Consider the following 23,148-nt stretch of genomic DNA (forward strand, 5'->3'; position numbering starts at 1 on the left):
ATAATAGTCAAAACTCCAAGTGTTCAAAACAAAGAAAGAATGCTAAAACCAGTAAGGGAAAAAGGTCATGTAATGTATAAAGGCAGACCAATCAGAAACACACTTCTTTTTTTTTTTTTTTTGTGAAAATCTGGTTTGTTTATTTTATTTTTCTGGTTGGTTTACAGAGATGGGGGAATGAAGTTGGATGTGAGGGGAGAAGGAGAGGATCTGAAAGGAAAAACCATGATCAGAATACATTGTTTGAATTTTCAATTACAAACTAATTTACCATGGGGAAAAAAAAGCTTTCCATATTGCTCAAACTGTTCTCAAAATGTATGGATTCAGGTTAGTGTTCCATGACCAGGCTCCCAATGACACCAACTAAATTTTTCTGTAATAAAAGACAATATACATCCTAAAGATGGCACAAGTATTCGATAATTTAAGTAATAATCCTACTTAAATATTAACAAACACAGCTATATTCACCTCTCAAGAGATAAATACACAGACATATCTAGGCATTCAAATACTCATATACATACATGTACATGCAAACCCATATATATATAAATTTCAGTGCTCATATGTACAGTTCATAAATTTTGCTTATCAACCTTCTCTATCCTAAGACCCACTGCTTTGGGCCCAATTTAAACACGTGCCTTCTCTCTTAAAGCCCTTCTAGACTTGTCATTTTGAAATGACTCCTGCCTTTTCATCCTACATTGTTAGAAACACACTTCATAACAGACTATGAAAGCTAGAAGATCCTGGACAGACATCATGCAGACCCTAAGAGAACACAAGTGCCATTCCAGGCTGATATACCCAGCAAAACTCTAAATCACCATAGATGGGTAGACCAAGATGTTCCAGGACAAAACTAAATTTGCACAATATCTGAAAACAAACCCAGCACTACAATGAATTATAGGTGGAAAACCCAATAAAAAAAGGGAAACTACATCTTAGTAAAAACAAGAAAATACCTAAGCAAGAAAACCAATAGAAGAAAAACACACAAGCACAAATCAACCTCCAAAAGCAAAAATAGGAGGAAACAGCAACTTCTATTCTTAATATCTGTTAACATAAATGGACTCAATTCCCCAATAAATAGATATAGGCTATTAAACTGGATAAATGAACAAAACCCAGCATTTTGCTACATATTGGAAACTCATCTCAGAGACAAAGACAGACACTATCACAGAGTAAAAGGTTGGGAAAAAAACCTTCCAAGCAAATGGCCCCAAGAAGCAAGCTGGAGTGGCCATTCTAATGTCAAATAAAGTAGATTTTCAACCAAAAGTTATCAAAAAAGATAAGGAAGGACTCTTTTTACTCATTACAGGGATTATTTGTTAGGAGGACCTCTCAATCCTTAACACATATGCTCCAAATACAAGGGCACACACATTCATAAAAAAAACCCTACTAAAGCTCAAAAAGTACATTGCACCCCACACAATAGGGAAGACCTCAACACCCCACTCTTACCAATGAATAGATCATGGAAACAGAAACTGTACAAGGAGACAGTAAAACTAGCAGAGGTTATGCACCAATTGGAATTAATAGATATTTATAGAACATATCATCCAAAAACAAAAGAATAAACCTTCTTCTCAGCACCTCGAGGCACCTTCTCCAAAATTGACCATATAATCGGTCACCAAACAGGCCTCAATAGATATAAGAAGATTGAAATACTCTTATGCATCCTATCAGTTCACCATGGTTTGAGGCTGGTCGTTAATAACAACAAAGGCAACAAAATGCCCACATACACATGGAAACTAAACAGTGCTCTATTAAAGAATAGCATGGTCAAAGAAAAAATAACGGGAAAAATTAAGGACTTTCTAAAAATTAATAAAAATGAAACAAACATAACCAAACATATGGAATGCAATGAAAGCACTACTGAGAGGAAAATCATAGCTCTGAATGCTTCCAAAAAGAAACTGGAAAGAGCATCCACTAGCAACTTGACAGCACAGTTGAAAACTCTAGAATAAAAGGAAGCAGATACACCCAAGAGGAGCAGACTTTGTGAAATAATCAAACTCAAAGCAGAAATAGACTGAATAGAAACAAAAAGAACCATTCAAAGAATCAACAAAACCAAGAGCTAGTTCTTTGAGCAAATTAACAAGATTACTAAACCCTTAGCCACACTAACTAGAAGGCAAAGAGAGAGTATCCAAATTAACAAAATCAGAAAGGAAAGTGGCGACATAACAACTGAAACTGAGGAAATTCAAGAAATCATCAGATCCTACTGTAAAAGCCAATACTCAACATAGCTGGAAAATCTGGAGGAAATGGATAAATTCCTAGAAAGATACCAGATACTAACGTTAAAGCAGGAACAAGTAAACCATCTAAATAATCCTATAACACGTAAAGAAATAGAAGAAGTCATCAAAAGCCTCCCAACCAAAAAAAGCCCAGGTCCAGACAGGTTCAGTGCAGAATTTTATCAGACATTTATTGCGGATATAACACCAATACTCTTCAAACTATTCCAAAAAATAGAATCAGATGGATCACTACCTAATTTATTGTTCAAGGCCACAATAATTCTCTTTCCTAAACCAAACAAAGACCCTACAAGGAAAGAGAACTTCAGACCATTCTCACTTATGAACATTGATGCAAAAAAAAAAAAAAAAAAAAAAAAAAAAAAAAACTCAAAAAATCCTTGCATACAAATCCAAGAACATACCAAAACGATTATCCACCATGATCAAATAAGTTTCATCCCTGGCATGCAGGGATGGTTTAATATGTGGTAATCCATGAACATAATCCACCATATAAACAAACTCAAAGAAAAAAACTACATGGTCATCACACTATATGCTGAGAAAGCATTTGACAAAATTCAACACCCCTTCATGTTAAAAGTCTTGGAAAGAACAGGAATCCAGGGCCCATATCTAAACATAATAAAAGCAATATACAGCAAACCAATAGCCAACATCAAACTTAATGTTGGGAAACTTGAGGCAATCCCACTAAAATCAGGGACGGAACAAGGCTGCCCACTCTACCCCTATGTATTCCACATAGAACTGGAAGTCCTGGCCAGAGCAATTAGACAGCAAAATGAAATCAAGGGAATACAAATTGGAAAGGAAGAAGTAAAAACCTCACTGTTTGCAGATGACATGATAGTGTATGTAAGTGACCCCAAAAATTCCACCAGAGAACTTCTATAGCTGATAAACAGGTTCAGCAAAGTGGTTGGATATAAAATTAACTCTAAAAAATCAATAGTTTTCCTGTACTCACAGGACAAGTATGCGGAGAAAGAAATTGGGGAAAAAATACCCTTCACAATAGTCACAAACAATGTGAAATACCTTGGTGTGACTTTAACTAGGTAAGTAAAGGACTTGTCTAACAAGAACTTCAAACCTCTGAAGAAGGAAATCGAGAAAGTTCTCAGAAAATGGAACGATCTCCCATATGCATGGTTTGGAAGGATCAACATTGTAAAAATGGCCATCTTACCAAAAGCAATCTACAGATTCAATGCAAACACCATCAAAATCCCAATTCAATTCTTCATAGAGTTGGAAAGAGCAATGTGCAATTTCATCTGGAATAACAAAAGACCTGGAATAGTGAAATCCATGCTCAACAACAAGTAAACATCTGCAGGGATCACTATATCTGACCTCAAGCTATATTTCAAGGCAATTGTGCTAAAAATTGCATTGTACTGGTACAAAGAATTCCATGTGGGTCAATGAAATAGAATACCCAGAATTGAGCCCTCACTTATATGGTCACTTGACTTTTGACCATATAGCTGTAAACATTCAATGGAAAAAGGACAGCCTCTTCAACAAATGGTGTTGGTCCAACTTGCAGTCAGCATGCAGAATAATGAAAATAGACACTTTCTTATCCCCTTGTACAAAGCTCAAGTGCAAGTAGATCAAAGTAACCCAGTCACAAAAAACAGACATAATATCCAGTCACTGATAATTGGATACTAACCCAAGAAAGCTCTGAACACCCCAGAAACAACTCACAGACAGTATGAAGCTCAAAAACAGAAACAAACAGAAAAAAATGGCAAAAAACCATGAAAGCCTCAGTCCTTCTGAGGGAAAAAAAATAAATGTACCTCTCAGAGTTTGGTACTCCTGAACCTCAAATCATTAATAATCTAAAAGGTAAGATAATAGCCTTGTGGCATTTTTTTGGTATTCAGAGATCATTATGCTTAATCTATACCCAACAAGAAATCTGTTTCCATGTTACATTCTGTCCTACATGTACTTCATGCCTATGGTAACTAGTGGTATTTCTATGCATGTTATCAAACCTCTAAAAGAATTAAGTACAGACAAAATTATTCATATAATGTTATGCCAAAATTCCTTAAAAATCTGCAAATGTATCCCTCTTTCTTAAAAAAATGAAGCAGAAAAGAAAAAATACAGAAAATATCTAATAAAATAAGAGAAAAACAAAGTAGCTGCTTCTATTGGCTTCATTAAGTTATTGTTGAGAAAGCTGCAGCCATAGACATGGCTTTTCACCCTTAAGTAACCAGTCATATGTGCTACAAATATAAAAGAAAAAATTGTGAAAAAAAATTTCAATTGAGGTTATAGAAAACTGCCTTCTCTTTCACTTCTTTGTACACATAGATGTTATTCCTGAATTTTTCAAGCCTGCCAGTAATTAACTAGGCAGTGGTTATTTTATCATTGTGTAACTGAGAAACTGAAGACCTGGTATTGTTATATATTTCAAGCTATACTTTACTGTATGTCAAAACTTCCAGCAGTATCCCTATGAGTACCAATGCTGTTGACTTGGTTTATTTTAAAAGAGGACTTAGTCTTTCAGGATTCAGTTGAAAGTCTAAATTCATCAGACAAAAGTGAAGAACACACATTTTTCTTATTATGCATTACTAATTGATAATTTCAGACTTTTCGACATAGTCTACTGCTCATAGTGGTAATCTTAAAAGCATAACTGGAAAATTTTCAACATCTCAAATGTAGACATTTCTGACATACATTATCAATCATAAATTGAACAGTTATTTATTAAAATTTAACAGTAAGAGTTTATACCATCATGCATTGTCATTATACACTGCTGCAAAGCAGTGAATCCTAATCCTGCAGTGATCTCTTAGCATAAATGTGGGAGAATGCTGCTTGTTGATAGTAGACAAACAGACACAAAGTCCTTCCTGGTCATGCCAGCATGGCTGAGTGCATTCCCCAAGAGCTCTTTGCTAATCTGCAAATCAGTGGTGTTCCACAACCAGTTTTGTAGAATGACCCTTAATGAATCCTGGCAGAAGTTTGATTTTAATTAAAGGCCATCATAGTCAGGGTAGGAGATGCTCAGTTGTCTTTAAAAACTATACAGGATATGAATGTATTTTAGAATTATACTGTTACTTTTATTACAAGTAATGTTTTCCTCCCTCAAAGAAATGCATGCTCTGTGGGTGTTACTATATTTGACCTAAACATATTCAACAGTTATCAACAACTTTTATCATATTTTAAAGATTGAAAAACAGAATCTAAGAAATTTCTTGATTTGTTTAAGATCATAAATGATCTGGAACTAGATTTATCCCTGAGTGGTTAGTTTTATTATTAGGTTGATGGATTAGTTCAATTAAACAGAAGACAAAGAGGCGATCCTTGTATTTTTTTAGTGACTATTGGATTGAGTCTTATTTTACAATATCACCTAATCTCAATGCCTTTGAAGATGAGTGGACTGAAAGTTCAGCCTGTTGTCCACCTTCTTGACAATTTGATACCAGAGTTACACTGAAGCAGGTGGTCCCATGTATCTTTCTGGTTTCATTTTGAAAGCTCATCCCTACCACCAAAAATATGTATGAATTTATTGACAGAGAACTCTGAAGGTAAATTGAAAATAAGATAACTGTATTTAAAAGAATAAGGAAAGCTGGAAGTAACTGAAATTACCAACACATAGGTGCTTTATTTATACAGTCCAGTTTGCAAAGGCACCTTGCTTCTGACATTCTAAGGACATTTATGATAGCTCTACAAAGTGCAATACATCCTTCATCCTGAGATAAATAAATAGGTAAACTCATATGGCCTTATGTCTATAAAAATCACAATGTAGACATAGGGTATCCTAGCATTGTTTCAAGTATACAATTTCTGTTGAAGGAGAAATGTGTTTATCTGGCTTACAAATCATGATTAAACTATATGATTAAAGGAAACCAGGGCAGGAACTTAATCAGGAGCAGTGACACAGGCCCTGATGGAAAACTGTTTTCTGGCTTGCTCTTCAAGGTTTCTGAAGTTTGTTGCTTTATAACACCTATCCAGGGGCCACACCACCCAGAGTGGAGAGGCATTTCCTACATTAATCATTAATTATGTATATGTCAAGTACACTTGATTACAGGACAATCTAATAGAAGCAATTATTTAACTGAGATTCTCTTTTATCAGGTATATCTAAGATCATGTACAGTTATCAAAAACTAGCCAGCACAGAAAATCTCATTTAAGGAATTTATATAAAATTTCTCTTATGAGCTCTGAAGAAGGCATGGAATCAAATGTAAGGGTATAATATAACAATATCAGCATTGTTTTTCTTCATACCCTCATGGAGAGGTCCCTCTGGTCAAGTCGGAGACATGATGGCATATAACCAGCCTTCCCAGTGCCCTCTCCTCACCAGGCCAACAATAAATTTTAAGGTTTGGTTTGAACAACTTTAAACATCTGTTTTATTCCATCCACCATTGAAGTGATGTGTTTCTTTAAACTTCTACTGAACCACATACTGGGGAAAAATGAGGGTGAAACATGAAAGCTTATATACAGCCCCTTACTCTGCAACCAGCCACAACCTCACCCAGAGATTAATAATCTTTCACACATCAGAAAACCGTCATTTTCTTCATTAAACTAAGTTAGGTACACAATTTAAAAATATAATATAAATACAATACCTACAATGTATGAAATATGATACCATTTTTAACACTTTATTAGAAAGTAGAAATTAGCTGAATTTTCCTGTGCTCTTATGAGTCACAAAAATTGGAGTAAAACATTAAGACTTAACAATATAATTGTATTTAGTAATATATCTACAACTAAGATAAAATCAAACTGATAAAAATGAAAAATTAGTTATGGTTTTAATTCCTCCCTTTGCAAATTCCAAAGCTAAAATTCTATAATTAAATGTCAGGTGCATCTTCTAGTCAATTTAAGCCCAGGTTATTGACAGTGCATTTCTTCCATTTGCACTCTTATAGAAACCACCAGTGACAGAGTGAAATGAGAAAAATATCCACTCCCTCCAAAAAGTACCACAAAGAATGCCAGCCCCAGTTACATTTGCACAAACTTCCAAGAAATGAATTTTCACACACTAAAATACTTGAAAGACAGTGTTTTATAGTTTAGCAAGAATTCTGGTGACTTACATATTCTACAGCTGTTAAAATAGCTGATGTATTTTCACCAACCTAATGTACAGAGAAATGTAAGATTCTAGTTTTAATTCCACGGAAAGCACCTGTTCAGGGTCATCAGAAGTGGAAGTGGGAGGTGAGGCTGCAGTTTGGAAGGTTACCTAACAGCGACAGACATGGCTGTTCATCAATGGAGCATAGGACCGGTTTATGGCACTGGTCCTAAGGAGTGCTTAGAGATAAAATATATATACACTTACATACAAATATATTTACATAGTATTATATAGCAGGTGCCCATGGCCAAAAACATGTTGTGTTCTGACAGCAGTACATCATCTGCTTTGTGAACATCTGGCTCTAATGACACAAACCAAATACATCTAGGATTTAAAAATGCATTCTTCATGGACTACAATACCTGGAAATAACAAAATAATCCCTAATTTCTCTTTGCCAATAAAATGTAATAGATACTTTTCCATTTCTCTGGTAAAAAAAGAAAGAAAATAGGGCATTTTAGCCTGCAGTTTCTGTGGCAGCATTTTGTGTGCACCAACTAACGGAAAAATACTAAAATAGCCCAAAGTGTTAACACATATTTAAATTGGGTTCTGTGCTGTCATTTGGCATATGATTTCCACATAAAAACCAAACAAAGTGAGGTTTTCATTTACATCTCCTACTTTCTTATACAAGGAAGTTGCAGATCTTTTCAAACAGGTCATTAAAAGTTGCATGTCATTCAAAAGAAGCACAGTGATGAATAATTCAGTATGTGTTTAGCATGTATGCATTTCCTCAGACTCATGCAAACATTTTCTTACTGAAATTTTCTTCAATTTAAAAAGAATTATATATTTGTTTTTCATCTGTGGGACTTCAAAACTCTAGATTCAAAATAATTAACATCGAGTTCTAACTAATTAAATCAGCAGAGGAGATTCAGCTGATGTTCTCCAATGTACTTAAATTAAGAGACTGTCTCACTGAATTAAACAGAATGCATCTATCCCAGATACTTTCTCAGCCAATTTTTGATGCAAATTGGTGTGGAAGGAAAATTAATCTTCCTTGAATAGGAGCCAACAAAACAGTGTGGCTTTGCTTCAGCTCTCTGAGCTAGAAGTCCAAAAGCCTCAACCATAAGCTGTGCCGGATCATAACAGAGTCTAAAGAAAGTGTCCTTTCATTGAGTAGACCATGCTTGCATAGCTAGATACAAAGACTTATAATTTATACTTTCACATGTTAAGAAATATTCAACTATAAACGTCAATAGCTCCCAAATGAAGCAAACAGTATAAGATCTAAAAGAATTAGGCTGTCATGTGATCCCTTTGGCCATTGTAAATATTTATCTGCTCAAAAAGTTTGTAAATATATCGACTTTAGTAGTTCACTCATGGTTACTGGATTATTAGTAAATGGTCTAGGTATAGCATATAACCACTGGGGTTTGAGGGAGATGTCTCTTGCTTCAGGTCATTCAGAACTTTAAATATGAACAGAGTGAATATGAACTTGTAGGTATAATTTGAAATCTTTTCTGACCCAGGTAAGAGAAAAAATTACTAACTAATAGAGAGTTGGTGGGAGCTGAAGGGATGCACAGCAGTTAGGAGATAGTGTTGCTCTTGGAGAAGACTAGGGTTCAGTTCTTAGCATCTGTAGCAGGGCACACAACCATCTGCAAGTCCAACTAACAGAATCCCATGCCATCTTTCACCCTACATAAGTACTACATGCATACAAGCACATGCACAGACACACACACACACACACACACACACACACACACACACATACACACACATGCCCAATGCACACATACCATGCACACACATATACTACATACATCCATGCACATACATACTCAGTCATACACACACACATACATACACATACATACACAGACACACACACATATACACACATACCATACACACACATGCATACCACACACACACACACCCCATACACATCATATACACACAATAAATACACACAGACCATTCACACAAACATCATATATACATATACACAGATATCACAAACAGAAAATATAATTCAAGCTGCTTACAGTATCTGTTAAGAAATGTGTATGGGCCTTGGCACCTGGAACAGCAGAGATCCAGGGACACAGGCCTAGTGATAGTGTGCTGTGAGTAACCAAAGTGCAGAGAGGGCTAGGCAGAAAATGCTGCCCTCCTATTCAGTGGGGCCAGAAATCTGGCATAGAGACTTGGGATCCGTATGGAGAGCCCTTGGGCGCTGACCAAATGCTCAGGCCCTTTGACACCTGGAACAGCAGAGATCCAGGGACACAGGCCTGGTGAGACTGTGCCATGAGTAACCAAAGCGCAGAGAGGGCTAAGCAGAGCATGTGGAAAACTCGGCCCTCCACTTCCGTGGAGCTGGAACTCTAGCATAGGAAATCGAGAACCGCCCAAAAAAAAAACATGGCTCAAAGTCTAAACACACAGGCCCACTATAAGGCACAGGCCCTTGTTAGTGGAAGCTGGGGTTTGACCAGGAAAGGCAGTGATTGAAGTTCAACTCTATAGACCTTCTTGCACCTGGACCAGAGAGCAGTCTGACACATAGGCCCAGGGAGAGCACATCAGGAGTCCTGAGAGAACAGAAAGTACTATGTTATCGGGAAAAAGAGTTTGTTGTGGCCTAGAGAAAGAGCCATGTTCCCACTAGTAGTGCTCAGGACCTGTGGGCAGAGCTGAGCTACCAGAAGAACCTCACAAGAGCTCCCATATCTGAGCCCACAAAGACAGCTGAAACACTGCTACCAGAACTCACTGCTTGCCCACCAAAAGCTGAACACTTAGAAGCAGTTTTCTTCCTGAACGCACGGACCTTCAGGTCCAAGGAGAAATGGGTACCAATCACTGACAACAGAACATGTGCAATCACAGACAACAAGACGGCAAGAGGAAAGGAAAAGAATTAAGCAATGGAAACCAAGACAACCTGGCAAAATCAGAACCCAGATCTCTAAAAAATACTCCAGAAAATAAAGACTCAGACCTGAAATCATACCTCAAGATGTTGATGGAGATCTTTGAGAAGAGCATAAACAGCTCCCTTAAACAAGAACAGGAGGACAACCATAAACAAATAGAAGCTTTTAAAACACTCAAATATATGAAAGAACTACAGGAAAACACAACCAAAGAGATAAAGGAATTGAAAATGGAAATAGAAACAATAGAGAAAACACAAAAGAAAACAACCATGGAGGTGAAAAACCTAAAAAAGAAATCAGGAGTCACAGATGCAAGCATCTCTAACAGATTACAAGACATGGAAGAAGGAATCTCAGGGGCAGAAGACAACATTGAAAACATAGACAAAACAGTCAGAGAAGATGCAAAAGCCAAAAAGCTCCTAATCTAAAATGTCCAGGAGATCCAGGACACAATAGGAAGACCAAATTTAAGGATAAGAATAATAGAAGAGGGCGAAGAATGTCAACTAAGAGGCACAGTAAATATCTTCAACAAAATATAGAGGAAAACTTCCCTACCCTTAAGAATGAGATGACCATGAGCATAAAAGACACCTACAGAACTCCAAATAGAGTGGACCAGAAAAGAGATTCTTTTTTTTTTGGACACATAATAGTCAAAATACCACATGTTCAAAATAAAGAATACTAAAAGCAAGAAGGGAAGAAGGTCATGTAACATATAAAGGCAGACTAATCAGAATTACACCCGACCTCTCAACAGAGTTTATGAAAGCTAAAAAATCCTGGACAGAAATCATACATACCCTAAGAGAACACAAATGTCAGCCCAGGCTGCTATACCCAGCAAAACTCTCAATCACCATAGATGGAGAGACCAAGATATTCCAAGACAAAATTATATTTACACAATATTTGACCACAAATCCAAACCTACAAAGAATAATAGATGAAAAACCAATCACAAGGAGGAACAAACAACCTAGAAAAAAACAAGAAAATAACTAAGCAAGAAAACCAAAAGAATAAAGACACACAGAAACAATTCTACCTCTAAAAGCAAAAATAGCAGGAAGAAGCAACCACTATTCCTTAATATCTGATAATGTAAATGAACTCAATTCCCCAATAAAGAGACATAGGCTATCAGACTGGATACATAAACACAATCCAGCATTTTACTGCTTACAGGAAACTCATCTTAGAGACAAAGACAGACACTATTTCACAGTAAAAGGTTGGGAAATAACATTTCAAGTAAACGGCCCCAAGAAACAAGCTGGACTAACCATTCTAATATCAAATAAAGTAGATTTTTAACCAAAAGTTATATAAAAAATAAGGAAGGACACTTTTTTACTCATTTTAGGGAAAATATATCAGGAGGAACTCTCAATCCTTCACATATATGCTCCAAATATAAGAGCACTCATATTCATAAAAGAAACCCCACTAAAGCTCAAAACATACATTGCATCTCACACAATAATAATGGGAGACTTCCACACCCCACTCTCATCAATGGACAGACTGTGGAAGCAGAAACTGAACAAAGACAAAGTGAAACTGGCAGAGGTTATGAACCAATTGGAATTAATAGACATCTACAGAACATTTCACCTTAAAAGAAAAGCATACACCTTTTCAGCACCTCATGGCACCTTCTCCAAAATTGATCATTAGTCAGTCACAAAATAAGTCTCAATAGATATAAGAAGATTGAAATACTCCCATGCATCCTATCAGATCATCATGGACCAAGGCTGATCTTTAATAACAACAAAAACAACAAAAAGCCCATATACCCATGGAAGCTGAACAATGCTCTACTAAATTATAGCATGGTCAAAGAAGAAAGAAATTATGGACGTTATAGAATTTAATGAAAATGAAAGCACAACATACTCAAAACTAAGGGATGCAATGAAAGCAGTACTAAGAGGAAAACTCATAGCTCTGAGTGACTCCAAAAAGAAACTGGAGAGAGCATACATTAGCAACTTGTCAGCACAGTTGAAAGTTCTAGAACAAAAGGAATAAACTCAAGAGGAGTAGATGGCAAGAAATAATCAAACTCAGAGCAGAAATTGACCAAATAGAAACAAAAAGGGCAAAGAGAGAGTTTCCAAATAGCAAAATCAGAAATGAAAGTGAAAACATAACAATTTAAACTGAGGAAATTCAAGAAATCATCAGATCCTACTACAAATGCTATACTCAACAAAACTGGAAAATCTGGAGGGAATGGATGAATTCCTAGACAGATAACAGATACTAAATTTAAACCACGACCACGTAAACCATCTAAATAATCTCATAATGGGTAAAGAAATAGAAGCAGCCATCAAAAGCCTCCCAACCAAAAAAAGCCCAACCAGATGAGTTCAGTGCAGAATGCTATCAGACATTTATTGATGACCTAATACCAATACTCTTGAAACTATTCCACAAAATAGAATCAGATTTTTTGAGGGCTCTATATCCCTCATTCCTAAAGCAAACAAAGATCCTACAAAGAAAGAGAACTTAAGACCAATCTCCCTTATGAACATTGATGCAAAAATACTGAACAAAATTCTTGCAAACTGAATCCAAGTACACATCAGAATGATCATTCACCATGATCAAGTAGGTTTCATCCCTGGGATGCAGGGATAGTTTAATATACTGAAATCCATCATTGTAATCCATCATACAAACAAACTCAATTAAAAAAACCACATGGTCATCTCACCAGATGCTGAGAAAACATTTGACAAAATTTAACACCACTTACTTCATGGTAAAAGTCTTGGAAGAACAGGAATCCCAGGCCCATACCTAAACTTAATAAAAGCAATATGCAGCAAATCAATAGCTAACATGAAACTCAATGGTGAAAAACTTGAAGCAATTCCACTAAAATCAGTGACAAGACAAGGCTGCCCAATTTCCCCCTACCTATTCAACATAGTACTGGAAGTCCTAGTTGGAGCAATTAGATAGCAAAAGGAAATCAAAAGGATACAAATCAGAATAAAAGAAGTAAAAATATCAGTATTTGCAGATGACACAATAGTATATGTAAGTGACCCCACAAATTCCACCAGAGAGCTTTTAAAGCTGATAAACAACCTCAGCTAAGTGGCTTGGTATAAAATTAACTCAAGCAAATCAGTAGCTTTACTTTTCTCAAAGGACAAACCTGCGGAGAAAGAAATTAGGGAAAAGATACCCTTTGCAATAGTCACAAACAATATGAAATTCATTGGTGTGAGTCTAACTAAGTAAGAGAAGGACATGTATGACAAGAACTTTAAATATCTGATGATGAAAATTGAGGAAGATCTCAGAAGAGGGAAAGATCTCTCATGCTCATGTATTGGAAGGATCAACATTGTCAACATGGCCATCTTAGTAAAAGCAATCTAAGCATTCAATGCAATCCCCATCAAAATTCCAACCCAATTCTTCATTGAGTTGAAAAGAGCAATGTCAAATATATCTGGAATAAAATAAAACCTAGAATATTAAAATCCATCCTCAACAAGAAAATATCTATGGGAATCATCATCTCTGACCTCAAGCCATCTTACAAGGCAATTGTGTTAAAAACTGCATGGTACTGGTAAAGAGATAGGCACACTGATCAATGGAACAGAATAGAAGATCCAGAAATGAACCTTCACACATATGATCAGTTGATTTTTGACATAGGAGCTATAAACATTCAATGGAAAAATGACAGCGTCTTCAACAAATGGTGTTGGTTCAAGTGGCACTCAGCATGCAGAAGAATCAAAATACATCCTTTCTTATCTCCTTGCACAAAGCTCAAGTTTAAGTGGATCAAAGATCTCCACATTAAACTGAAACTCTAAGAAGAGAAAGTAGAGAAAACTTTAGAACACATAGGCACAGGGAAAATTTCCTGAACAGAACAACAATGGCTTGTACTCTAATGTCAAAGATTGAGAAATGGGACTAAATGAGATTGCAAAGTTTCTGTAAGACTGAGGATACTGTCAAGAAAACAAAATGGCAGCCAACAGATTGGGAGAATATCTTTGGCAACCCTACATCTGATAGAGGTCTAATATCCAATGTATACAAAGAACTCAAGAAGTTAGATGCCAGAGAATCAAACAATCCTATTAAAAATGAGGTACAGTGCTAAACAAAAAATTCTCAATTGAGGAATATTGAATGGCTGAGAAGCATTTAAGGAAGTACTCAATATCCCTAGTCATCAGGGAAATGCAAATCAAAACAAACCTGAGATTCCACCTCACACCAGTCAGAATGGCTAAGATCACAAACTCAGATGATAGATGCTGGTGAGGATGGGAAGAAAGAGGAAGACTCCTCCACTGTTGGTGGGGTTGTAAACTGGTATAACCACTCTGGAAACCAGTCTGGAAGTTTCTCAGAAAATTGTTCATAGTCTTACTTGAAGACCCAGTTATTCCACTTCTGGGAATATATCCTAGAAATGCTCCAACATACAATAATGGCACATGCACCACAATGTTCTTAGCATCACTATTTATAACAGCCAGAAGCTGGTAACAACCCAGATATCCTTCAGTAAATGAATGAATACAAATATTGTGGTACATTTACAAAGTGGAGTACTACTCAACTATTAGATACAATGACTTTGTGAAATTCCAAGAAATTGGATGCATCTATAGAGTATCATCCTGAGTGAGGTAACCCATTCATAAAAGTACATACATAATATGCAGTCACTGATATTTGGATGCTAACCCCAGAAAGGGCTTAACACCCAAGAAACAACTCACAGGCCATATGAACCTCAAGAAAAACAAAGACCAAAAATATGAAAGCCTCGGTCCGTCTTAGAAAAAAAAAAAGTATAGCATCTTCTTAGAGTGTGGTACACCTGGACCTTAAATCACTAAGAAGACAAGAGCTAAGAATATAACCTTGTGATAATTTTTGGTAGTCAAAGATCATTCTGCTTAATCTATACTCACCAAGAAAACCGTTTCTATGTTACTGTCTGTCCTACATGTGCTTCATTCTCATGGTAACTAGTGGGATTTCAATGCATGCTATCAAACCTCTAAAAGAATTAAGTACTGACAAAATATATTCATGTAGTGCTATGGAAAAATGCCTTTAAATTTTTTTCCCACAATAAGTTGTAAGAGAGAGAGAGAACAAATGAAATGTGTATGGATTACCTCTCCAGATATGCATAGAAACATCAACGTAAAAAAGAAATTTTACTATCTCTTAGTCCCACCATTCTTGCTTCCATTTTTATGAGTTAAAATTGAAATTACTACTGTAATAGTATTTGTCATTTTAAATGAATACAATTTCTAATTTATAAACCCCACTAACTTAACCATAGTTGACAAAATATTGAATCCAATCATCGTGTGATCTCAAAATTGAAAAAAAGTCCTTATTCATAGACTGAGTCTATCAGTAATTACTTTAGTAAACAAAAGACTCTAACACTCAAAGAAGACGGGAGATGCAGGGAAGTGCCTCCATGGAGTAGAAATGTGATCCAAACAGTTAATGCTCTACTACTCAGGAGGCCTGGATCTTTAATCTCTTCTTTATCCCCTGACCCACAGTGAAGTTATACCTAATAAATATCTAAGATGATTGGCTATTATCACACTAAGGTGGTACAATCACAAAAGCTCACATTATAACATTTGCCTTTGGTCTATTTTATGGTTATTCTCTGAAAGCATAGGTGACTTGAGCCTTGAATTAGCATTAGTGCAGCTGCTCTGTAGGACATAGATGGGCATGTGAAGAAGGCATACTGCTTCCAGAGTCTGCTATGCCAAAAGCTGTCCTGTTCCTTATCATTGAGAAGTCCCTTGAGCAGCTCACCTGTCTCACTTATATACTGGAAATGTTGCTTTACAACATTTTTTTTTTTTTTTTTGCTTTACAGGATAAGGGTCATCTTCTATGAAGGTAAAATTAATCAGTGATTACAAATAATGGAAAAATTATGTTTAAATATGAGATTCACTGCCTTTTAGTGGACGGTTGGTCTTAATGTCAGCACCACAATATGAGGAACAAAGTTGTCTTCATCATATCATCTGTCATAACTTCTACTAATGTATGATACTTCTTAATATCTGTCCAAATCTGCCACAAAGACTTTTTCAAGTCACTTTTATCTAAAAAACTTTTGAACTAAATAGAAACCAAGATTTTCTCATATTATATGAAATTTTAATTTTTATTCTAAAGCAAACCTTATAAATTCTAATAGAACAAACAAAATCACAATTGCAAAATAATGGTTGTGTGTTGAAGAAACAGCAGTGGTGGCAGGAACTGAATTATTCATGCGAGTGAAAGATAAACAAAGACAAAAAGTCTAAAATTCCAGTATAGAGAATTCTGTCTCTGTCCTCTTGCTGTTAGCCGACACTTTGTCAGACTTAGCCTTTTGTCAGACCCCCGGTTCTACTTTGGTCTATTCTAGGTATGTAGAGACAAAACTCTGGAGACAAAAACTCACAGAACAGAATCAATTGGGCCACAAGTCTAAAGGCCTTAGTCCTTGATGACCTGTCTCCAGGAGATCAGGTGTCAAGAGACTGTGGGAAGCAGATACTTTGCTGCCCTAAAGGAATTATATTGTACTCACAAAATTGTTCAACATCTGGCAAGCAGAGTGGGTAAGGAGGAACAGTGTGTTTTGCTTTCTAACTTTTACACACAACATAAGTGGTGTGTATTAGTTACTGAGTTTTCTGAGTAAAAGTATCTTTCCAATACAACTATATCTTCATCTCCTTCTCCCTCTTCCTCTTTCTCTCTGTCCTTCCCTCCTCACACCCACCCTCTTCTATCATTATTTGTGTAGACAGTAGCCTTTTCTCAAGTTCAATAATCTATTTTTTAATGTGGTATTCAATTTCCCTTTTTTAACTTAATCATGTATGTATAGTATAAAATTATTCTCTGGCACAAACATCTAATAAACATACTTATAATTAATTATCAGTTTCTTGTCAAGAAATTGTTTCTAGAAGATAATATGGTGGTTGCACATTGTCAGAGAGATTTTTTCTTTTTTCTTTAAATTGAGGTTAAATATAGCACTCAGATATATTTTTCCTTTTGTATTTTTCCTAGACAATTTTATTGTTAAACACATTTTCTTTTAAGTTCCTTGAATTTTTTGTATAATGTGCTTTGACTATATTCAGTGCTACACAAAATTCCTTCAGAACTACCTCACATTCACTACTCACTCAACACTGAGAGTACTATTCCCAACGCTCATCAACTGCAATTTGAGTTCCCTAAATATTTCTCTCTGTGTAGCCTTCTACTGAAGTGTGTTCAATTTACCAAGAACAGCAATCTCAAAGAACATTGTCTCTCTCCAAGAAGCTATCAATTGCCAATAGCTCCTCAGCTAGAGGTGCAACTTTATGTCTATGAATTTGGTCTGTTTTTACTTGAATGGGGCATGTGAACTATATCACAATTTCTCTTCATTCATATATGCAGTTTCCCTATTGTGTCCAGATGGTAATGCAGAATGTTTCCACATATTCATCTATAATATCTGGCTTATAGAGTCTTTCTATGTACTTCTTCCACAGTGATCCTTAGAACTTAGAAGGAAAAAAAGTGATTTAAAATTCCATTTATGGGCTGAGATTTTTTAAAATATTTTGCACATTAGCCGGTTGTTGGCTTCTGTGTTAAACACCAAACCAAACTGGACATTCTTTGATGAAGGTTGAGAGATGCATTGATTTCCGAGTTCTTATAAATCAGTTTAATACTATATCCTATTATTCAGAACAATAGCAGTACATCTTTCCAGTAGGGTCTGTGATCCATCTATACACAGGCTTTTGACTGAATATTGCTGCAGAATATGAGTTTCATCTCATAGAGTGTATCATAAGGTAGTGATAAGTGGTTAGTTCCTACCATATTTTTGCTAGGCTGGTCATTGTACTTCACAGGTTTGAGAGCTGAGTAAGGTAAATGTTTACTTTTCTCCTCAAATAGAATTTATAATACCTTCAACACTTGAAAGCTAACAGTAGAGATGAAGTTTCCAGATAAGTACCTACTAGTAATTTCCATGTTCTGTGTCTCAAGTACTATGTGCTATCTTTAGTAATAGTGTTGTATAGTCAAATTCTAAAAGGTAACCCAGAGTATTAGCAAGAGGAGTTAATAGAGGAGCCTATGGGATTTACTGCTCAACAACTCCATAAGCGGTGACCCACTCATAAAACTGGGGATTTTTATTTGTAAGCTCTTATGTCTACTAAGGCACTATTAATCCATTACAGTTGCTAGTTGACAAAATGAGAATATTTCAACTGTCTGAGGTATTGCAAGCCTTGCCCACAGGTACATTCATACAGTACTGCTATAATTTTTGGATTATTATATTTTTATACATTATATTATTATATATATTATATATTATATTATATATTATATATATAATATATATAATATATATAATATATTATATATTATTATATTATTATTATGTGCTTGGGAACATACACAACACTTCACATATTACAGACAATTTTGTATCAATGTAAGAAATTTATATCATAAAGACCTTAAATCTTTATTAGTCCATAAATTCTTTACCAATGTAAAATTATAATTTTACACACTGATGGGGTAAACCAGAATTTCCTTTCCTGGCTTAGACCCAGATCGTCTAATAACTGCTATTACAAGCTGTTTAGAATGATTAAGTACTGAAAGTTAAGGGCCAAATAATAAATTCACAGCTATATTAGATTCTGATTTAGTTATATTAAGGTGCTACCTACAGTAGTCAAATAGAAATAGCTAAGAGTAATCAAGGTTCAACAGTTCAGATGTACCTTACATAGATAGTCTTCATAAACATCAGATATCCACAGAATCTATTATTTAATACTATCATTATTAACAATCATTTGACAATGAGATATTTCTGCTCCTTGCAGCTTCCCCATTTCAATTTATAGAATAATTTGAGTATCAAAACCTTCATGCAGGGTTGTTTCAGTTATGGCAAGGCACCCACTAGACAAAAATTGCCCTACTCATCTAGAGACAAAAAATACTGTCCAGCATAGAACATAGAATATGGGATAATAGAGGGTTTAAGTCTGCCAAGACAGAGCAAACTAGTCAGTTATAATTCCTTCTTCATTTTAAGGTCTCTCAGATGATTCTAGGCCAGAAGGCTGAAGACAGATGCTCTAGCATCATAAGAAATTATGGAACTGTCCAGATAGTTTCTGCAATGTGTTAAGTTTTGGAAGGTATGTTCTAGTGTTTCCTACATATTCAAGTAACATTTCAGTTTTGGATTTCTGACAGGGTTCAAGACTAGTTATAGTCTCATAATCAAACTTACATTGTTTAACACTGAAAGAAACAATATAGATTTGAAAGGATGGTTTTTAGATGGAAACGAAGCAAAAATCAAAACATAACTCAGGTATATAATTATAAGCTCTTTAAGTTAGGATCAATGGTAGAGTACTTTATCAAATTGACAAATATGATAGGCTATATGTTAATTATATATTATACTTTGTAATATACATAATTGTTATGGCTATACTTAGTTTGTGTCTAAATGAAGAGACTTAAAAAATTTGGACACAAAAAATGAGGTGTTAGAGATTGGTTCTAATGCTTTGTCTTATTTTGGCTCCCCAAAAAGGTTTGTTTCCATACCCGAGGGTGCCTGTTGCCATCTGGCTTTGATTGTTAATAAAGAATTGCCATACAGCCAATGGCTGAGCAGAAAGACAAGGTGGAGATTTAGATTGTATGGGAAATGGGGTGGGAGAGGGAGGAGAGACAAAGTGTCATCATAACTCAGAAGGAGAAGGATCAGATGTAATATGCAAGAATTTGAAAAATGGCCCTAGCAGCCACAAATACTTCCCTTGACTGGGTCTGGGGTGGTAGAGATAAAATAGAGATTTAAAACCATGTTAACACAGGGATACCAGAAGAAAGTGTGTGCTAGCAGTGGGGAAGTTTAGAAGTTACATGCCACTGAGTTAGTAAAGGCATATCAAAATTAGCTGTTTTTAATGTGTATTTCACTCACAAATCCAGAGAGCACTTGTGCAAGTGGTTCATGTATACTACCTGCCAAGAGTTACAGCAGTTTAACTAATTCACTGCTACAATATTTAAATGTCAGCCTTCACATGAAAAATTATGCAGGAAACATAGCATTTTTATTTAAAATTCAAGGACATTTGCATAGAAAAAATCAGCATCAAAGGATATACAATTTATCATGGCTTTCTACACACAATTATTGTCCACTTGCAAACAATCAAGGAGAGAACAGTTTAAATAAAAACAAACAGAGAAAAATCAAAGACAGACAATGGAATTAATTAATAATGCCATGTAATTATTATTACTAACCCTGGAAATACATTTAATCAATATATAGTTTATGTAGGTAGAAAAAAACCTGGGTGTATTGATTAAAGAATACCAAAAATATTACAAATGATATAACCAAAACATAGAAGATGAAAAACTAGCCCTCTCTGAAAAGCAAACACAATGGATGAGATGGACAATGTGCCAGCTTTTCTCTAGCAACAGGAGGCATTGCAGGTCTTCTAAGAACTAACATAGAAACACATAGATCTTGCTTAAAATCTATAACACAGGTTCCCCATGCTCACAGAACTTCAGCACCGGTACACTGAGGCATTTTCCTTTGACTAGTTTATTTTAAGATTCATTTTTTATTTTTGATGTATGTCTTGGCAAAAGAATAAGTATCTATGTGCAGGTGATTAAGCAGGTCAGAAGGGGGCATTTGCATCCTGGAGCTTGTGGATGTAATATACCAGACACGGGTACAAAGAACAAAACTCAAATCCTTTGCAAGAGCAGTACATGTTTTCAATCATTGAGCCATGACACCAAACCCTATCTTCAAAATGACAGAAAAATTATTTAAAACTTTTCCTTCATTGGGGTCCCTGTATTCAGTCCAGTGGTTAGCTACAAGCATCCTAATATGTATAAGTATGAGCAGAACCAGTTTGCAACCTCATGGGAAGAACAACATTATCAACAAACCAAATCCTCCACAGCTCCCAGGGACTAAAACACCAACCAATGATTACACATGGAGAGACCCATGGCTTGAGTTGCATCAATGGGAGAAGAAGCCTTTTGTCCAGTGAAGGCTTGTTTTCCTAGTGTAGGTGAATGCCAAGGTGCTGAGGTGGGAGAGGGTGGCTGGGAGAGGGTGCACCTTCATGGAGGCAATTGGAGGGGGCAGGGAAGTGTGAAGAAAGGTGATAACATTTGAAATGTAAATGGAGAGTATTCTATAAAAAAATCAAAAAATTTTCTTTAGTTAACATATGTATTCATTTTCAAGTTTTGTATTGTAAACATAATGTAAACATAAATGATTATTTTCTACAAAGGTATAGATAGACATAAAATTGAAATTATTGTATGTAAGTAGTATATTTAATCATATGCATAAAGATCTTCACTAAATACTAAATATTTGAAATTGTCATCTTAAGTCAATTGTATCAGCTTTAATTTGTTTTAATTTAGTGTACCAACATAGTAAAATTTCATTATCCAGTGTATTATAGTAAAATAAAATTCTCCACTGAAAATAAACCATATTTTCACTTAAGGTCGATCTTCCAATAAAATAGCACTTTCTTTTTATTTTTTCAATGTTGGCTGTCCATATACTCTTGGGCTTTCTACTGGAGCTTAGCTAACCCACTAGAGGCTGCAATTGCAGAGACAGCTGACTCTTCTTCCAGCAACTATCAAGTACCAATAATTCCTCAGCCAGAGCTGGGGCATATCATAAAAGCCAACATTTTTGTGTGACTACAAAAAAAAAAAAAAAAAAAAAAAAACAACAACAACAACAAAAAACAGAAAACCAAAACCAAAAGCAAAACAGTTCTCTGGACATAGCAGGCGGCTGTACATATGTACTCATACTGATTGTTACCACAAGCTCAAGAACACATATAAGCTCAAGACAAACCAAACCCTAGCATCGAAGAAGATAAGCCCCAAAATATTACTTTTTAAATATTGTCCTTAAAGAACTTTTGTGACAAATCAAAGTTTTTGCCACTAGACCTGAAATAGTCAGAAAGAATAAAACATAGAATTGCATAATTAAATATAACTAGAAATAATTTCTAAAGGAAATTAATAAAAAAATCTCAAATTAAGATGATTATACCTGTTCCAAAGGTTTGCTCTATACGACCATTGATTCTAGTTTTTCTTTTGTATGTTTGAGTGAAAGCATTTGTTTTTTCAGATGAAATTGATGTTCTGTTCAGAAATTTAAAGTCCCAGATGCCAGGGAAGTGAGAAGCTCCTTGAACTCAACAGGGACGGCATTAATAAAAATACCTAGTAAAGGGGACCTATTGAGTCCACCTCCAGTAGATAGACACAGTCCCAGTTGAGGAAAGGGACCACCTACTCATTTCAACATTTTTAATCCAGAATTTTTCCTGTATAAAGGTAATACAGGAGCAAAACGTGGAGCAGAGACAGATGGAAAGGCCAACCAGAGACTGCCCCACCTAGGGATCCAGCCAATCTGCAGATGCCAAAACCAGACAATATTGCTGATACCAAGAAATGCTTGCTAACAGGAGCCTGGTATCTCTGTCCTGAGAGG

The sequence above is a fragment of the Micromys minutus genome (genome assembly GCF_963924665.1).
Source record: "Micromys minutus genome assembly, chromosome: 3".
Lineage (NCBI taxonomy): Eukaryota > Metazoa > Chordata > Mammalia > Rodentia > Muridae > Micromys > Micromys minutus.